This window comes from Phascolarctos cinereus, unplaced genomic scaffold (assembly GCF_003287225.1).
Source record: "Phascolarctos cinereus isolate Bilbo 61053 unplaced genomic scaffold, phaCin_HiC Scaffold_5;HRSCAF=322, whole genome shotgun sequence".
In the NCBI taxonomy this organism is placed as follows: domain Eukaryota; kingdom Metazoa; phylum Chordata; class Mammalia; order Diprotodontia; family Phascolarctidae; genus Phascolarctos; species Phascolarctos cinereus.
In genome coordinates this window covers 324754782-324771530 of record NW_027555958.1, presented here as the reverse complement: position 1 = coordinate 324771530, position 16749 = coordinate 324754782, and the positions used below count along the sequence as shown (strand labels likewise).

At 49.5% G+C, this 16749-nt stretch overlaps 1 protein-coding gene across 6 annotated transcripts in view; it reads left to right on the top strand.

Moving 5' to 3' along the window:
* The first annotated feature begins 6107 nt into the window (after positions 1–6107).
* Positions 6108–16749, top strand: part of MEF2D (myocyte enhancer factor 2D) — a 47894-nt gene continuing 37252 nt past the window's right edge. For 2 of the 6 annotated variants that reach the window (XM_020991519.2, XM_020991513.2), the window contains exon 1: positions 6802–7180. The gene's annotated coding sequence lies outside the window, so the exon portion shown is untranslated. Of the gene's footprint in view, positions 6129–6800; positions 7181–16336; positions 16404–16749 lie in introns of those variants that run through there. The other 4 variants (XM_020991515.2, XM_020991517.2, XM_020991518.2 and 1 more) reach the window with 4 other exon arrangements.

Here is a 16749-nt window from a genome sequence, read left to right as displayed (position 1 = left end):
GAGTAGAACTTTTATTTGAAGGGTAGCACTGTGGACCTCAAATCCAGTGCTTTTCCCACTGAACAAAAGCCTCCCTCCTAGAAAATTCACCAGCAGAAGCAACGATGGTGGGTTAAATACAAAGCGTATTAGAGGGAAAGTGGCCAAATCGACTGATTGTCATTATTATTATTTATTCTACCCTAGCCTCTGTCTGGCCCACTCAAGACTTACTATTAGCTTAGATCTGCAATTTGCTTCTAGTTTTGTTTTTGTTTTATTTGCTTACCCTCCCCCTCCCCAAGTACAGAGCCCTAATTTGGCTGGAGTAGGTAGGGGGTGTAGTTGGAGATAAGGCAGGAAATATAAATAGGGACCAAACTGTAGAGAGCTTTGATTGGCACTCTTCCCATTCCCCTCACCCCTCCCACCACCACACCCCACTTATCCTGGCTCCCTTCCCCAATCTCTCCTTTTGGGAAGTCTACAGTCCTGAGAATAGGACCTCCCCCCTAGTGCTTCCCACTTCAGATCTACCCTCAATACTAATTGCTGGAGCTCGAGCTTCCACAGGACATTTTTTTTCATCCCACACCCATACCCATACCCACGCCCCACTTCTTCGTCTTCGTCTTTCTTCTCCTTTCCCCTCCCACACTCTCTCTTCCCTAGGTCAGGGACAGAAGCAGCTGTCTTGAAGGCCTTCAGCGCCTGGCCCTTTAAGGCCACCCTCTTCCCCCACGTGCTGTCTGGTTGGGCTGGCGACGGTGACGCACGCGTGACGTCAATGGCAGCTGGCGGAGACTGGGCACGAGGGGGAGAAAGGGGGAGGGAGGGGAAGAAAGCAATTCATTTGCATTTAAAGGGGTAGTTCCTTCTTCGAGTTAAGAAGGCTAGGAGGGAAGGAATGGGCTTTGGACTTTTCTTCCAGGACAGTGGAAAGCAGAAAGTCTTGTGCGGAGTTGGAAAAGGTCTAAGTACAGCTCAGGACAAGTTGGAATGCCTGAGTAGTGTCCTTCCGAGGGAAAGGGAAAATAGTCCCTCGCAGTTGGGGCTGGGACCATGTGACTAGGAGGAGGAGGAGGAGGAGGAGAGAGCGGAGAGAAGGAAAGAGGGAGGAGTCGCTCTTCTTGCAGGCTGTGCTGCAGCTGCCCCCACCCCCACATCCTGCCCACCCTCTGAGCAGCTGCCACCACATCCTGCCCAGGCAGGGGGGACAGGGTGTGCTCGGGGGGATGCACTGACCGAGGACCCAGGATTCGCCCCCACCACATATACACACCCCCCACCCCACCCCCACCCCAGCCTCTGGTCCAGGGCGTGGTACCTGCCCTTTGCCTCCGTGCTCTGGCCTCTGGCACCAGCCTGGGCACTGAGCAGAGCTCTACCCTCCCAGTCTTGGACATCAAAGTGCCTAACTTGGCCACTCAGGCCAAAGCACCCTTCCAAGTCCTCTCTCACCCCCTCCCCCTGAGGCAAAGGGCAGGAGAAGAGAGAAACGGACATGCCTAGACTGTGCTATACTGGCGGGCATATACCAATATGCACGCCGGAATATGGGTACATATACATACAGGCAAATCTACCCGGGGTAGTTACACTTGTAATAAGCAGCTGACATTTACATAGCAGCGTTTACAAAGTTCTTAGCCCAGTGCCTGGCACAATAAATGCTTAATCTATGTCTTTACCTGTATTATTTCATTTGACTCTCACAAGAAGCCTGGAATGTAGCTGCTCCCACAGGGGTTCTTAACCGTGGTGTCCATGGACAATTCTCTTCCCCTACCCCCCTCCCCAAGTCTGGGAACTTGGATAAGAAAAAAAATTGCATCTTTATTTTCACTAATCTCTAAAATTTAGCATTTCCTTCCATTATGAGTTTTTTAAATAAATATATTTTGAGAAGGGGTCCATAGGCTTCAGAAGACTGCCTAGGAGAGCCATGCACAAAGATGGTTACTGCACTCCTAGTACTCTAAGTGGTTCCTTGTAATCTAAGTATTATCCTCATCTTACAGATCAGGAAACTGAGGCCCAGAAAGGGGAAGGGTCAAAATCCAGTAAATGGCAGAGCTGGGACTTCAACCCAAGCCTTCTCACTCTTGGTCCAGTATTCTCTCCTCAAAAGGATACTAGCTATGAAGATGTATAATCATGCATACACATAGATGTATACACACAGACAGACACACAGGAACACGACACACCTCTTCATCCAAAGCAGACAGATGGGATGGGGGTGGGGTACTGGAGAGCTGAAGGTGGCCTCAGCTAGGACAATGGTGGAGGGGGTGAGAGAGAAGAGTCTCCAATATGCAGGGCAGCAGAGTTGGGGAATGTCAGTCAGGCTAGATCCAGAGAGGAAAAAGGATATACAGTATTCTCCAGAAGGCAGTGAAGAGGGAGTAGGAGGCAGAAGGCTAAGTGTGAGCCATTGCCATAGCAGAAGAAAGGGCTTTCCAATGTGCTTGACGCCAAGGAAGAGAAAGTAAACTTCTCCTGGGCTATACTGATATGGATGTTAATCTAGCCAGTGAAATCGGCTATTATTATTTTAGATGTATTAGATCTACACGGAGCATGGAGACAAGGAGCTGTGCAAAATGATCTCATGCCACCCCCACCCCCAGACTCCTTTGAAAGGGAGTATGTTTTGATGGAAATAATGATATGTATAAAGTCAGAGGGCTTAGGTATGAATCCCTGGTCTACCACCTACTAGCTATATGACCTTGGGCAAGTAATAACCTCTCTGGGCTTGGTTTCCTCACCCGTAAAAGGGGTTGGGCCTCTAAGTTTTCTTCTAGCTCTCTGTCTCTGATCCTATGATCCTAGTCTGTGGCCATTGTAGAGGGAGGCAAAGCCTTTGCCTTAGCACTGGGGCATTTCTTTCTAATGGGCTAGGTATGCTAGGCAGCATTTTTTTTGGAAGGAGCCACCACCTTGTTAACCACAATAGAAATTTCGAAGGATTTAATCTCTCAGAGGCCTTGGAAATATTCTTGAGAGGTTAGGGTGTTCTTTCTCAAAGGGATGGAAGGAGAAACTGAGTACCAGGTCTCCCAGGGTGTCAGCACTAATTTGATAATTAAATCACACACACACACACAAACACACACACACACACACACACACACACACACACACCCCTCAGCTGGAAAAGACCTGAAATCATCTTGACCAACCTCATTTTACAAATAAGAAAATGGAGGCCCAGAAAAGCACTCTAATATAGTGGAAAGAGTAATGGATTTGGAATCAGAAAACCTGGATTCAAATCTCAGCTCCACACTTTCTAAAATTTAGGAGAGATTAATTTTATCTCTCAGGGCCTCAGTTTTTTCATCTGAAAAAGCAAAAGGGTTGAGCTGGATCTTCAAAGTCTCTTCTAGCTTTAAATCCTGTGATCCTATAAGATCTACAAGTGAGAGGAAGTGTTAGAGGCTTCAGATCCTAGAAGACATGGGTTCAATGTACTATGTGACCCTACACCCATAAATTGCAAAGAAGATGCTGACTTGCATTAGTAGAGGTAGTTCCCTTATTCTAATCTTATACTATTGAAATCACAGTCTTTATCCCCTGGAGGAAACAAGACCTTGGTGTCAGAGCTTCCAGGAATATTCTGAACTGAGGACTTGGTGAGGCAGTTGTGGGCCTTGGGGTTGATGGTTGGAAGTACAGTCTTGCATCTTGAGTTTAGAGGGGGCCCCGCCAAGACGTCCTCCCTACTGCCTAATCTGAATCCTTCCTATTATAATATCACCCCCTACTCTTTTGTTTGTTTGTCTGTGGAGATGAAGTCCAGAAGAAAATATAAGCTACTACTTGCTTCCCTTCCATAAAGTCGCAGTGCTGTATAACCTCCCTTCCTGCTCCAGTTCTGTCTGCCCCTCCTCAATATGCCCTGCATGGAACTCAGTGAGGTCCTGAATATCTCCCTTCAGAACTTCATCTTCCAAGATCAAATGCTTTTCCTAGCTGTTTCTTCAGTTCTGGACCCCCAGGGATTATATCCCTCCCCTCCTGTGACATCATCAGTCATCCTCTGGCTCCTGGCCCTTTAATAGCCGGCCCAGGTGACTCACCTTCCTTCCTCATTCCTTTGTTCTGGGCCCCACATTCCAAGCTGGGGAGGACCCAGCAGCCAATAACATCCTTGGAGGGGTACCAGCCTGGCTCAGGATTGGTTAGATCTTTAGTTAGCGGGATGCTCACCCTGCAGGTCTTTTAAAGGGTGAGGCTAAGAGCTGGTACAAAGTTGGAGGGGGGGAGGGGGAGTGAAGGGAAGAGAAAATACCTATGTCTTTTGCTTTCAACACTGAATTGGCCTTGTGGGTTGTTTCTATAGCTTAAGAAGAATAACAGATTAAGTCTGGGCATGAGGGAGGGCTGGAGTGTTTGAAGAGCTTCAAAGTAAGATTATAGATAGAAGGACCAAGAGGCAGGGCATCTATCCTTCCAGTCCCCTGCTGGGCTTCCCTATACCCTTTCCTTATTTATTTTCAGCTGCAATGTCCTGTCCAGGTTAGTTTTCCCAGGCCCCTTCCTGTAAAGCCTTTTCCAGCATCCACTGATCTCTCCAGTCTCAACATTCTGCTTTCCCGACGGAAACAGCCGGAAAATAAACACCCTGATGACTAAACGGTTTCTCCAGCTAGAGCCTAAGGAAGTCCTAAAAATAGAGCCCATCAAATGAGGGGAGGTTTCCCACTGCTGGATTGGGGGAGAGGGGAGATCATTTCATCCATCCTCCTACCTCCACAAAGGGTAGTCCTCTCTAATAGCCAAATAGAAGCTGTGTGAACCCTGAGAATCCCCAGGGAAGATGTAGTTTAGACTTCTATCCTTGCCTGTCAGCAAGTCTTTCTTGTGGTCTAGCTTCTATTCCTCAAGGCTTACACAGGGTGTACTCACAATCTGCTAGGTGTATAGAGTCCAGACCTGTTGGGGAGCTGACCAGATGTAAGGAGCCATGAGGGACATTGCTTAATCCTGGAGGGTTTCCTAGAGGAGGGCCCAGGAGGGAGGGTTTAGAGAAAGAGGCCAAGGAAATAAGAGCCTGTTGGCTTTGTATTATTTGATATACAGTACTACAAGATGAGCCACCAACCTAATTGCAAAGCAGTTTTTCTGATGTCTCCTGTTTGGGCTGGGAAGGACCTGGAGAGATTAATCAGTTCCTTTTCCTGCCTCCAGACTCCACAATCTGGTCCAAGTTCTTCTCCAAGAAATGGAGAAATGATCTTTAGGCCCAATCAGAAGAAACCAGGGCTGAAAGATCCCATTGTTTAGTTTCAGTTCTGCCACTTACAGATGTGTGACCCTGGACAAGTGACTTAAGCTTTTTGTGCCTCGGTTTCCTCATCTGTAAAAAGGGGATAATAATATCTCTAATACTTATTTCACCAGGTTGTAGTGAAGATCAAAAGAGATAATGAGTGTAAAGGCAAGTTAACAAGCATTTATTATGTCTATTATGTGCCCTAAGCCCTATTAAGCGCTTACTACAGTGCCCTATCAAGAACCTACTATATGCCCGAAGGCACTGTCCTAGGGGTTGGGGATACAAACAAAAGATTAAAAAAAAAAGTCCCTGTTCTCTAGGAGCTCTTAATCTAATGGAGGAGAAGACAAGCAAACAACTAACAAGATATTGATGGGATAAAACAGAGATAATCCACAGAAGCAAGGCATTAAGGAGGGGCCGGGAAAGAGCTTTGTCAGGAGTAGAGACCTAAACCTCTATCAGTTACTCTTTTTCTACAGGGTGGTGCTTTGGTATCTGTTCCCTTAAAGTTAGATCTGATGGACGGCATCCGAGAGGCTGAGGAGCCCCGTTAGTTTAGGGGGATTCGGGACGCTGATGCCTGCTTCGGTAGCCCTGGAAGACTTGACTGGGGAAGCCGGATTTAAAACAAATCAAAACAAAAGGGGCCAGTCCTCCTTTAATAAGATGTTTTCAAGGGTGTTTCCTGTGCTGGGGGAAATTAGGGTTCCCGCCCCTTTAAATTGCCCCCTTGGCGGCGCTCCGTAGGCTGCAGGCTCCCGGGATGAGGTCACCCAAGAACTATGAGCCTGTAGCTTTAAATTGCTAGGCGTCTACGGAGCCGGGCGGGGGAAGGGCGCTGGACCGCCTGTCACAGGTAGCCTGGGGTGCCGCTCAGCCCCCTTCCTCCTACAGAAAGCCTGCCCCTTTAAGCCGGGCTGCCTTCCTCCAAGCCTTATCGAGGCTAGGGCTGGGTGGGAGACCCCATGCACCCCAGGAAGGAGGCGCCTGGCACTTTAAATACCGCCCCCTCAAGACCCCCCTCCCCAAGTTTCTCTAACTCTCCTCTCCGAGGGAAGGGGATGGCACCAAAACCAGCCCACCCCAGGCAGTGTGCCCCAGCCCCTGGGAGCAGCGCGGACAATCAACTCCGCGTGCCGTGTTCCCCACGGGGCGCGGGGAGGTGGGAAGTGTGTGCGTGTGTGTGTGTTGGAGTGGGTGGGTTACTGTCCCTTTAATAGCACCTCCGCCCGGCTTCATCTCTCCACGTCCCTCCCTCTCGACGCCCTGGCAGCGGCGGCGGAGGGATCCGTGGCTCCTGCCTGCTCTGCAGCCTAGCTTGGGGTGGGGAGGAGGGAGCTGGGAGGGCGGCAGGCGCGCAGGCGGGGAGGGGAGGGGAAGGGAGGAAACCGTGCTGGGCAGGAGAGGGGGGTGGAGGAGGCGGAGGAGGGAGGGGGCGGGCCCCAGCTCCCGGGCCCACCCCTCCCCTGGCCCCGCCCCACGGCCCCCATGGGGCCTTCCCATTGGCCCCCCCGGCTGCCCGTCACCCCGCCACCTCCTCTCCTTCCCCCCCCCAAGCTAGGCTGAGCTGTGCCTACGTTGGCCTCGGCTCCCAGGGACCGGAGGAGTTACCTTTGGAGCCCAAAAGGAGGAAGGAAGAAAATATATCAACAACAGCGGCGGCTCGGGAGCCCCAGCCCCGAACCCTCCCTCCCCTCTACCCCGGCCCCAGGACAGGGGCCCGGGACCTCCCGGCTCCACCCAGGGCCCGGGCAGACGCCTGTCTCGTTAGTTATTTTTCGACATCCCCTCCCCCCTAAAAAGAAAAAACCCAACACCTTCCTGCGCTTGGAGATCCGAGAGGAGAGAGGACTACCACTCTTCCTCCCACCCCCTTACCGCGACACCCCCCTCCCCCAACTAGGGTTGGTGAGTAGAAAAGAAATAACGCGCCTATCACTTTAAGAGACCCGCCTCCCCCTCCCTTCCCTCTCCTCCCCCCACCCAGGATTGGGGTGTCCTGGGTGGGGGGGGGCGCCCAGGCCATTCCCCTGTCGTGTGGGATGAGGTTGGCCGGCTGCGTCCCGGAGGGACCGGCGGAGCAGGCGGGGGGTGGGGGGAGGGAGTAGGGAAGCCAGAAGCGGGGCGGCCGTGAGGGTTAAAGGCTGACCAGGTGTGTGTGGGGGGGGCTACAGGGACGCCAAGGGGCATACACTCCTGGAGGGAGGGGGTGTCCCGGCGGAGTGCAGTGGGTGCTGGCACCTTGGCTTGGGAGAGGGTCGGAGGGCCTGAGGCTGTGGGCCTGGAGGGAGAGCAACCCCCACCCCGAGGGTGGGGGGGTACCAGGGTGACAGCCTGGAGCGACTGACATTTTAACAGCCGGCCCTCCCTTCCCTGCCGCCTGTTCCCTCCTCCTTGGCCCAAAATGGTGCAGAAGGGGGCCTGGGAGGGTGATTGGAGGATGGGGGTGGGGTGGGGGAGCTGCAGCTGTTTGGGAGGGAAAGGGGGAGGGGGGGGGAATGTTGTTCAGATGACACCCGGGCTGGGTGGGTGGGTTGCTCTGTCTCTGTGTGTTGGGGCCCAGTTTGGCTTGTGTGACAGCTGAGAGCTGGAGATGACAAACAAGCTGAGGGGAGGAGAGTCTGTCTTTCAGGACCTGACCTCCCACCCTGAGCTTCTTTCCCCAGACCCGGACTTGACCCCAGTGCCAGCTTCCAGTTGAAGCCTGTTTGGAGACCCCCATCCCAGTTGTCCACAGCCCCACCTTTGGGTGGACAACTAACTCCTAGCCAGAGTTTGCATCTGTACAACATCTGGGGAGTGGGGGGCATTACAGGAGAGAGCTCTCTGCCCCCCTCTTCTGTCTCTCATCCATAGTGATTAGAGCTGGGATAGGGGGGGGCCAAAAAAAGAGGTCTTCTTGGGGCCCCTTAGGCTTCTTGTTTTAGGAACTCCAGGGGAAAGAGAAAGGAGGGATCCTCCTATCCTGGTACTTCCTTCTCAGTGCCTTTGGGGTCTTTCAGGTCAGTGAAGCGAGTGGGGGAACAACACATAGGTACCTGGACCATTGCCTAAGTTCTCTGCAGGTTCTTTCGATTCACGTAGTAGGCTTACCTGGATCTTTCTAGCTAAAGCATTGAGTTGGGGGGGGTTATGCTGAGGGCAGGAGATGGAACTTCTCTGGGGTGGTGGTGGTATCCCTCGGGAAGGGGGTGGAACCTTGTAGGACTTAGCAGTGATGGGAAGTTCACCTTCTGGGGCAGTGACCTTGGGCCTCTGGAGGCTGGCTATGGGGAAGGTAGACTGGAGAGGAATGAAATTGGAAGTTCAGGAAACCATCTACTCCTTCCTTTCCCTGTACTACCCCAGCTGTGTTCAGAGATTTTCCTTTTTCTTCTTTTTTTTGGGGGGGGGGGTAGGGTGGTGCACATGCTGCTGTATACAGAGATTATGCATGTGTCATGAGTCTTGTTGCTAAGGGGAGCCAGGTTCTAACTTGGTGGTTGATGGGCAGACTGTGAGGCTGGGGTAGGGGAGCAAGGTTGTGATGACCCCCCCCCCACACACACACCCTCCTTCCTCTCTTCTCTACCCCCTCCACCCCTAGGGACAGGCTGCTCTAGGCCCCAATGATTCCAATCGGGAATGAACTTCCTTCCTGTTTGCCTTCTAAGCCTGGGGAAAAAAAAACTGTTTGGGGGCAGGAAGTGGAGAGGTGGCTTGGGATCAGGGTGTTGTTATCTGAGGGCCTTCTCAGACCTGCTCTGTGTGGATAGGAATCATGTGGGCCTGGGTGTTCTGAACACCCATGATCCCATTTAGTCGATGTGTGTTTGTCCTCCCGAAAAGGATAGGGGAGAAGACAGGAGTAACAATTTCTGACTTATCTTGGGAGGGACCATTAATGGTCTCTTCACTTTACTGGGAGCACAGAATAGTTTAGTGTTTGACCCAAAGTCACACTGAAGATCTAAGGCAGAACTGTTATCCATCTGGTCCTTCTAGCAGAGCCATGTCTGAGGATGCTGGGGGAGCTAGAAGGGGGTGGAAATGAGGTCCCTGCCTTTATGGGGGTAGGAAAAGAGGAACTCTCCCCCAGGCATAAATACAGAGACAAAGGCAGACAATCCAGGCAACAGAACTCCAGAAATCAGGACTTTGTGGGGAGGACTGGGGGGGGGGAGCAGAGCTGAAGGTGGGTTGGAATGGACCTCAGCTAATTCACCTCTAGCTATGCTGTGTCCACAGCCCTTGAATAGCAGTTTCCTCCTGAGGGATATTATCTAGTCTGTACCTGACGCTATCAGCACTACCCTTTCTTCCCTGTCTTCGGAGTTGGGGTTGGACAGATGATGGGCCAGACTCCCCTGCTCAGCCCCTCTTGCAGCTCATAGGCAGGGAGGTACGGTAGTCTCCCCAGCTGCTGTTATATAATCTCTCCTGCAGGGTTTTTTGGTTGGTGTTTTTTTTTTTATCTACCAGAAGCCTTGCCTGAGTGTGAGGGGGGAGGAATAGGAGCAGGATTGGTAGTAAGAGCCCCCAGGTGTGTTGGCCAATACTGAGACACCAGGACAAGGACACACTGGCCTCTGGAGCCCTAAGCCCCAGGGGATTTGAGATCAGCTGCCCAGAGAGGGTATGGGACCTCCTGAGGTAGTAGGGACTTGGGGGTAAGACCATTGTGTCAATTCCTCCCTCCCCCTGACTTCTTGAAGGGCAGCCCTTCCTTGGCCCACATTGCTGGGGAAAGGGTACCCTCTGTGTCATCGCCTTCTTCCTATTCTTGCCCACTGGGAAGTCTGCTTTAAGTCTAACCTTCTTCCCTCCTGCTGCAGTGTCAGTCCTGTTCACTCTACCCTCTGACGAGAAACACCTCAGTGAGCCCCCAGAGAAACCCTCTTCAGAGTCTAGAATATGACCTGAGCCCACCCTTTTCAGAGCCTTCAGATTCTCTCTTCCCCTACACATTCAAAACTGGAGCTCCTGATTGGACCCTCCCAATTGCTTTGTTCAGGCCTTCCTAGACCAAGGGCCAATCAGCTCCTAGGCCCTCTTCCTGGACTGGGTAACTAGCCAGGAGAGACCATATCATCTCCCCTCAATTCATCTCAAATGCCCTGCTGCTTTGTCTTGGAGATAGCTAACCATATTTAGAAGGAAATGTGGAAGAGGGGGATATGAGTGTGGGGCAGAATGATGAGGCTTCTGGAGGGACCTTCATTTCTTCTGTCTTTGAGTGCTTCCTGACTTGTCAGTGATCTCCAAGCACATTTTTAAGAGGTCCCATGATATCATGGAAAGAATACTGGATTTGGTGTTAGAAAATCTGGATTCAAATTTTAGTTCTGCTACCTGCTCCCTATGTGACCTTGGACAAGTCACTTCCCTTTTTGGAGGTTCTCTGTTTGCTCATGTGTAGAATAAGGTTAGGCCAGGTGATCTCTCAGGTTCCCTTCTAGTGCCAGATCCGCTGATCTATGATCTCTATTCCAGGGGCTAGGGCTCTCTCGCTACTTCCTGACTGTCAAGAGATCTTGAAGCGCTTTATGACTAGAGAATGGCAAAACACTCTTTGGCAAAGTGCCCTGAGTTATTATCCCCCTTTTATAGGGAAAGGAGGGAGGGGATGGTGATGGCTGTGGGGCTTGGGAGCTGGCTGCTCAGGGCCTGTGGTGGAGCCTCCGCGTCACTGTAATCGCCCGTAGCTTTTACAAGCCCCCACTTTGCTCAAGGCCAGAGTCAGTCCTCCTAGGGCTTAGTGGCTTACTCACTAGGCCCGGCCTGTGGCAGTCCAGGGAGCCCCCAGTGTCTGGGGGGGAAGGGAAGAGTCCAGTGGCTAGAGCTCTGGCCTGGGAGTCCAGAGCTGACTAGGTCGAGGCGGATGCTCTTGTTGAGTCTGTGGATCACAACTGCAGCGGGAGAGATATAGGTGAGACTGCAAGAATACTTGCTTTACTTGTTTTTTTCTGGTATTGATATGGGGCACAACTTTGAGTTAGGAATTGAAGGACAGGCTAGAGGATTTCAAAGTCCTCCCTTTTTTTTTCTAGTTTTCCTAAGGAAGGGAAATGGGAGAACAAGGACAGGCAGTGTCCCTTGGAAGACCTTGACCTTTGCCCTTGTAATCTTGATATATTTATTTTGATCACCCCACCCCACCTCTGTCGAGGGCTGAAAGCTTACTGGGAACTTATTGGGGGTGGGGGGAGGGAGGGGAATACATGCACCCATGTAGGTTGACGGATTCCACTGTCCCCAAGTTCAAGAACAGGTAGAAATGTGTACGTGCATGGGCCTGCTTATTTTTAGTTGGGTTCCTGAACAAGGATGTGCCATATCCAAGCAGGAGTTTGCAGACAAAGGAATAGTGGCTGACCTCATCTCAGGGATGGAGCTGGTTCTTTTCGGGGCACAACCATAAAGATGATTATAGGATTGGAGATGGTGTGATGGGGGAGGGCTGGGGTCAGGGAAGACTGAGCTTTCAACAAAGAATCACCCTAGGACAGTAGGTTCCCACTGTTGCAGGATGATGGAAATTAGGCAATAGATGGGACTTCCTAGTTGCTAGGGGATGGGCAGTGACCTTTCATTCCCAGAAGCAAGATAGGATTGACCTTGTCCTTCTGTTAGGATGAGTGTATGTGTAAGATCTTTTCTTCACCCTACTAGCTGAGCAGCTACGCGGTCTTTGGACAAATCTGTTTCTTCCATTTTCATGTATAAAGTTCAAGGGTTGAACTTGACTGTGATCTCAAAGGTCCCTTCCATCATGGCAGTCTGTAGTTCTGTAACAGGTTGGCCTTCCTGCAGAACCTTGGGAAGGGCTTTGTCCCTCCAGCTTCCACCTGTCCTGGGGCACACCCAGGCAGTGACCATATTTACCAGTTTAGAGTTGCCCTCCTGGGGACCTTGGGCGCCAGATCCTATCGTTGGCCTCGGGCCCATTCTTGGCCAGAGAGCTTCCCCTCCTCCCCAGACTGGCACTGTGGAGCGTCTGTTATGCCAGTGAAGAAGATAACAATAGTCTCTACAACCCCCAACCCCCTCAAGACCTGGGAGTATCTGTGATGCAGCTCGGCCTGAAGCCTGGCTGGACGCTGGCCCAAGGCCCAGAGAATCACTGGCCATCAGTCCTAGAAGAGACCTTAAAGGGCATTTAGTCCAAATCTGAGGTTTTACAGTTGAAGAGACCGAAGACCTTTTCCAGACTTAGTTTATATCATTCTCCTTCATGCACTCAAGTGTTGCAGCTAACCTGGTCTACTAGCTACTACAAGAAATGCCATCTCCGGCCCCAGCACAGGCTGTCTTCTCTCTCACCTCCATTTCTTGTTGTCTCTGGCTTTCTTCAAGACTGTACTTCTGCCTTCTTGGTAAAGCCTATCTTGATGTCTTCCCTTCTGTGCCCTGTTGCACTCTCATACACACCAGGTTGTTAGTAAAGTTATTTTCTATTTACTTCTCTGTATAAATGTTTATCTACTAGCAGAATGTTAACTCCCTGAAGGCAAGTACTGGTTTGCTTTTGTGTTTGTATCTTGGTCTGCCTGGCACAGTATCTTGAACGTAGTAGTCTTGAACGTAGAACATTAATATATGTTTGGTAAATAGGCTTGAGGAGAGGGCCCTTGTCCAAGGTTATATATTAAATAGCAAAGTCAGGATTCAAACCCAAGTCTTCCTCTGTTCTTTCTCTGTGAATCCCACAGAGCTAGGTGGATAGAAAGATGTGCTTTTGAATTTCCTAAGTGTTAAGGATTTCTGAGTCCTAATATGACCCTTTGTCTATTCAGAGCTGAGCTGGGTAGGGTGGGAGATGTATGGTTTCCCCTTTGCCCTTGGAGATTGGGAAGGGGGTGAGCTCCAGAGAAGAAACTAGCCCATAGAAGAAAAAACTGAGGGCATGATGGTGGTGGTGTTTTTGTTGTGCTCTAAAGGAGATTCTTGGGGTCCCCATTTGGGTCTCTCTAGGGGAAAGGGGTGGTGGAGGTAGAGATGAAATACAAGCTCCTCTGTTGGGCATTTAAAGCTCTGGCTCTGACCTACTTTCCTAGGCTTATTACATGTTATTCCCCTTCACGAACTCCATGGTCTAGCCCAACTGGCCTTCTGGCTGCTTTTCCTCATGACATTCCGTCTTCTGTGTCCATGTCTTTGCACAGGCTGCCTCTCCCCCCCTTTCCCTCCCCTTCCCAATGCCTGGAATGTCTTCCTTTTTTACCTCCATATCTTAGAAGCCTGTTTTCCTTCCAGGCACAGCTCGAGCACCATCTATGAAACCCTTCTTAATCTCTCCAGTTACACCTGCTTTCCCCCAGAAATTGCCTTGCATTTACTTGGTATATATTTTATATGTGATACAGTGACTAGAGAGCTGATTTCAAAGCCAGGAGGTCCTGGGTTCAAGTTCTGCCTTTGACGCATAATGGCTGTGTGACCCTAGGCAAATCACTTAACCTCTCAGTTCTCTAGACCAGTGGTTCTCAAAGTGTAGTCTGGGGATTCCAGAGTCCTACTTAGCGGGGGGAGTCTTCAAAGTTAAAACTATTTCTGTAATACCAAGATGTTATTTGCCTATTAAAATACTCCTTCTTTTTCCAACTGCACAATTGTGTGAGACCGGATTTTCTTCATATACTTTAAAATGCCGTATCACAACAGATTGAATATAGAAGCAGATAAGAGAATACAGCTTCTTCTATTAAGTCAGACGTTAAAGAGATTTGCAAAATTATGTAAAATGGTACCACTCCTAATTTTTTTGTTTTGGAAAATGACGTTATTTTCCATTAAAATGTTATTTGTATGAACATGTAATGGGTTTATTGTAAATTGGTATTTTTAGAAATTTATCAGTTTTAATTTCTAACATGGCAAATATTGACAGATATAATTCACATAAACAAAAGTTCTTCAGGGTCTTCGATAATGTTGAAGAATGTAAAGGGGTCCTGAGACCAAAGAGTTTGAGAAGCCCTGCTCTGTGTAACTTAAAGATAGCAAATTACAGAGAAAGTGCTGACTTCATTGAAGTTTCCCTATACTAATGAAGTCAAAGGTCCAGTTCCTATCCTGTGCTTGTGGTGCCACCACTCCTGGGAGGAAGGTCGGCAAGGTGTGCCTCATTTTTGTATCTCTAGCATCTTGCATAGTTAGTATCTGGCACTTCGGAGGCACTTAATGTTTGTGGAGTGGTCGTTTGATTGACACTGTAGCAGTGGGGATTAGGCAGCAGTAAGAAGGGTTTTTTTTGTGGAGTCCAGAAGAGGCTGCCTTCGAATTCCAGGGGATAGATAGGAAGGATGGGCTGTCTAGTTGTCCAGGTAGGAGAAGGACACAAATGACCTCTCAAGGGCTGCTGGTCATTATTCTGCCATGAGGTCAGGAGTGGGACTCTTTAAATTGAATAAGAGAACAGGCTACAGTGATAAGGGCTGAAGCTAGACTAAAGGAAGGACTTCCCCACAGAGTTTTGAGATGGGGGACAGTGACCTCTTTTCAGCTAGAAAGGTAAAGTACAGGCATGGCAGATTTGGGCCTTTCTGAGCTGAGAATCTGAGGAATTACCAGCTGGCTAGAATTTGAGTCTTATGGAGAGCTGCTGTCTTCTCCATCTCTTGAGCAAAGGATGGGAAGGGACAGGTTTCAAGAACATTGGGAACTAGAAGCAAAGAGTGATCATTAATTCCAGTCTCATTTTACAGCTGAGGAAACTGAGGCCCAGAAAATGGAAGTCACTTGCTCATAGTCACTTAGGTATTAAGAGGACTGGTCAGTGTTGAAAACACAAGTCACTGCCAGACATTCCTAGTTGTACACTGGGAGAGATCGAGTCTAAGCTGAGGTAGAGCGGAAGTATCTGTTGCGGGGGGGGGGGGGCCCTCAGTTGAGACACTGGAAAAGGACAAGACATTTGGCCTACCTGCTTTTTGTGTCTCTAGACTTTGGCTCCTTCAGACCCCAAAGTTCCCCCTTTTCAGATTCCCGGCTGGTTCTGTTCAGTTCTTCTGTTCACTGCTTAACTTCTCTCAGTCCCATTTTCCTCTCTTTTAAAGTGAAGGGATTGAACAAGATGATTTCTAAGGACCCTTTCAGCTCTAACATTCTGTGTTCTAGGGTCTCTTCTAGTTCTACAGTCTGTAGCTATGAAAAAGTCCTAGATTTCATTTCATATAAAGGACCAAAAAACCCAATTCAGTTCAGTTTATTAAGCATCTACTATGTGAAGGAACTGTGTGAAGTTCTTGGGGAATAGATATGAATAAAACCCAATACTTGCCCTCAATGAGCTTACAATCTATAGGTGGGGAGATTGAGACCTGAACACAAATAACTCTGATTCCATGGAAAATGAGATAAGTACTTAGGAGAGGGAAGAGAGATTGAGGAAATAAGCTCAGCATCATGGTGGAGGCAGTGGGACCTAAGCTGGCCCTTGAAGGGCAGGAAGGATTTCATCAAGAAGAAAGAAAACATAGCTGCAACAGGAGGGATTTAGGGTAATTGCAGTATGTACTCTCCAACCTCCAGGTTGTCAAGAGACATGCTAGAGAGATAATCAAGGGAGGGGGTGGATTTATCTTCCGGGAAGGCCATCCTGGAAGATAAATCCACCCCCTTCCTTGATTACCTCTTAGGCTGGAAAGAAAAATGTGGATACCTAGGAGTGCATGTAGTGATCTAACCCATCTGTTCTCAACACCCCCATCCCCCTCCCAGGAGACCTTTAGGGGTGCTAGAGACCCTTTCAGCGGGTCCATGAGGTCAAAATCATTTTTATAATACTACTAAGGCATTTTCATTTCTAATATTTTAAATATCAGTATATATAATCCACATGAAAGCTCTTTGGGAGGTCCTCAATAATTTCTGAGAGTGTAAAGGAGACTTTTTTTGAGACCATAAAGTTTAAAAATCGCTCCAGGGTTAGTCTCTAACCCTTTGGAACTATGGTATACAAAGGGAAGCAAGGGACATAGAATCAAGATCATAGATTCAGATGATAGAATGTCAGAGTTGTAAGAAGCCTTGGAAATCATTGATTCTATTCCCCTTGTTTTATAGATGAGGAAACCGAGGCAGAGACCAAGTGACTTGCCCAAGGCCATGTGGTTAGTGGCATAGCTGGGATTGGATCCCAAGTTTGACAGTGAGTTCCCTCAAGGTTCTTCCCACTCCACTAAAAAAGATACTGTTGGATACATTCCAGGCACCCTTTTCCAAGGAGCTCTTTCCCTCCCTCTCTTTTGGTCCCCAGGTTCTTTATGCTTTGGGGGATGGAGGGGCCCACAAAGAGATGATATGCCTTCCAGCTGCCTTTGTGATGAGGGAGGGGGTGGGTCTGACCAGTAAAGGACAGGTGTCTCTGTCCCAGCTGGTGACTCTTGTCTCCTCCACCTGTCAGCTTCGGAGAGTGTAGAGAAGAGGAGGAGGGGGAGGAGGGAGAAGAGAACTAGCCACCCCCTGCCCCAAATCCTTTGGATGGTGCTTTGGCC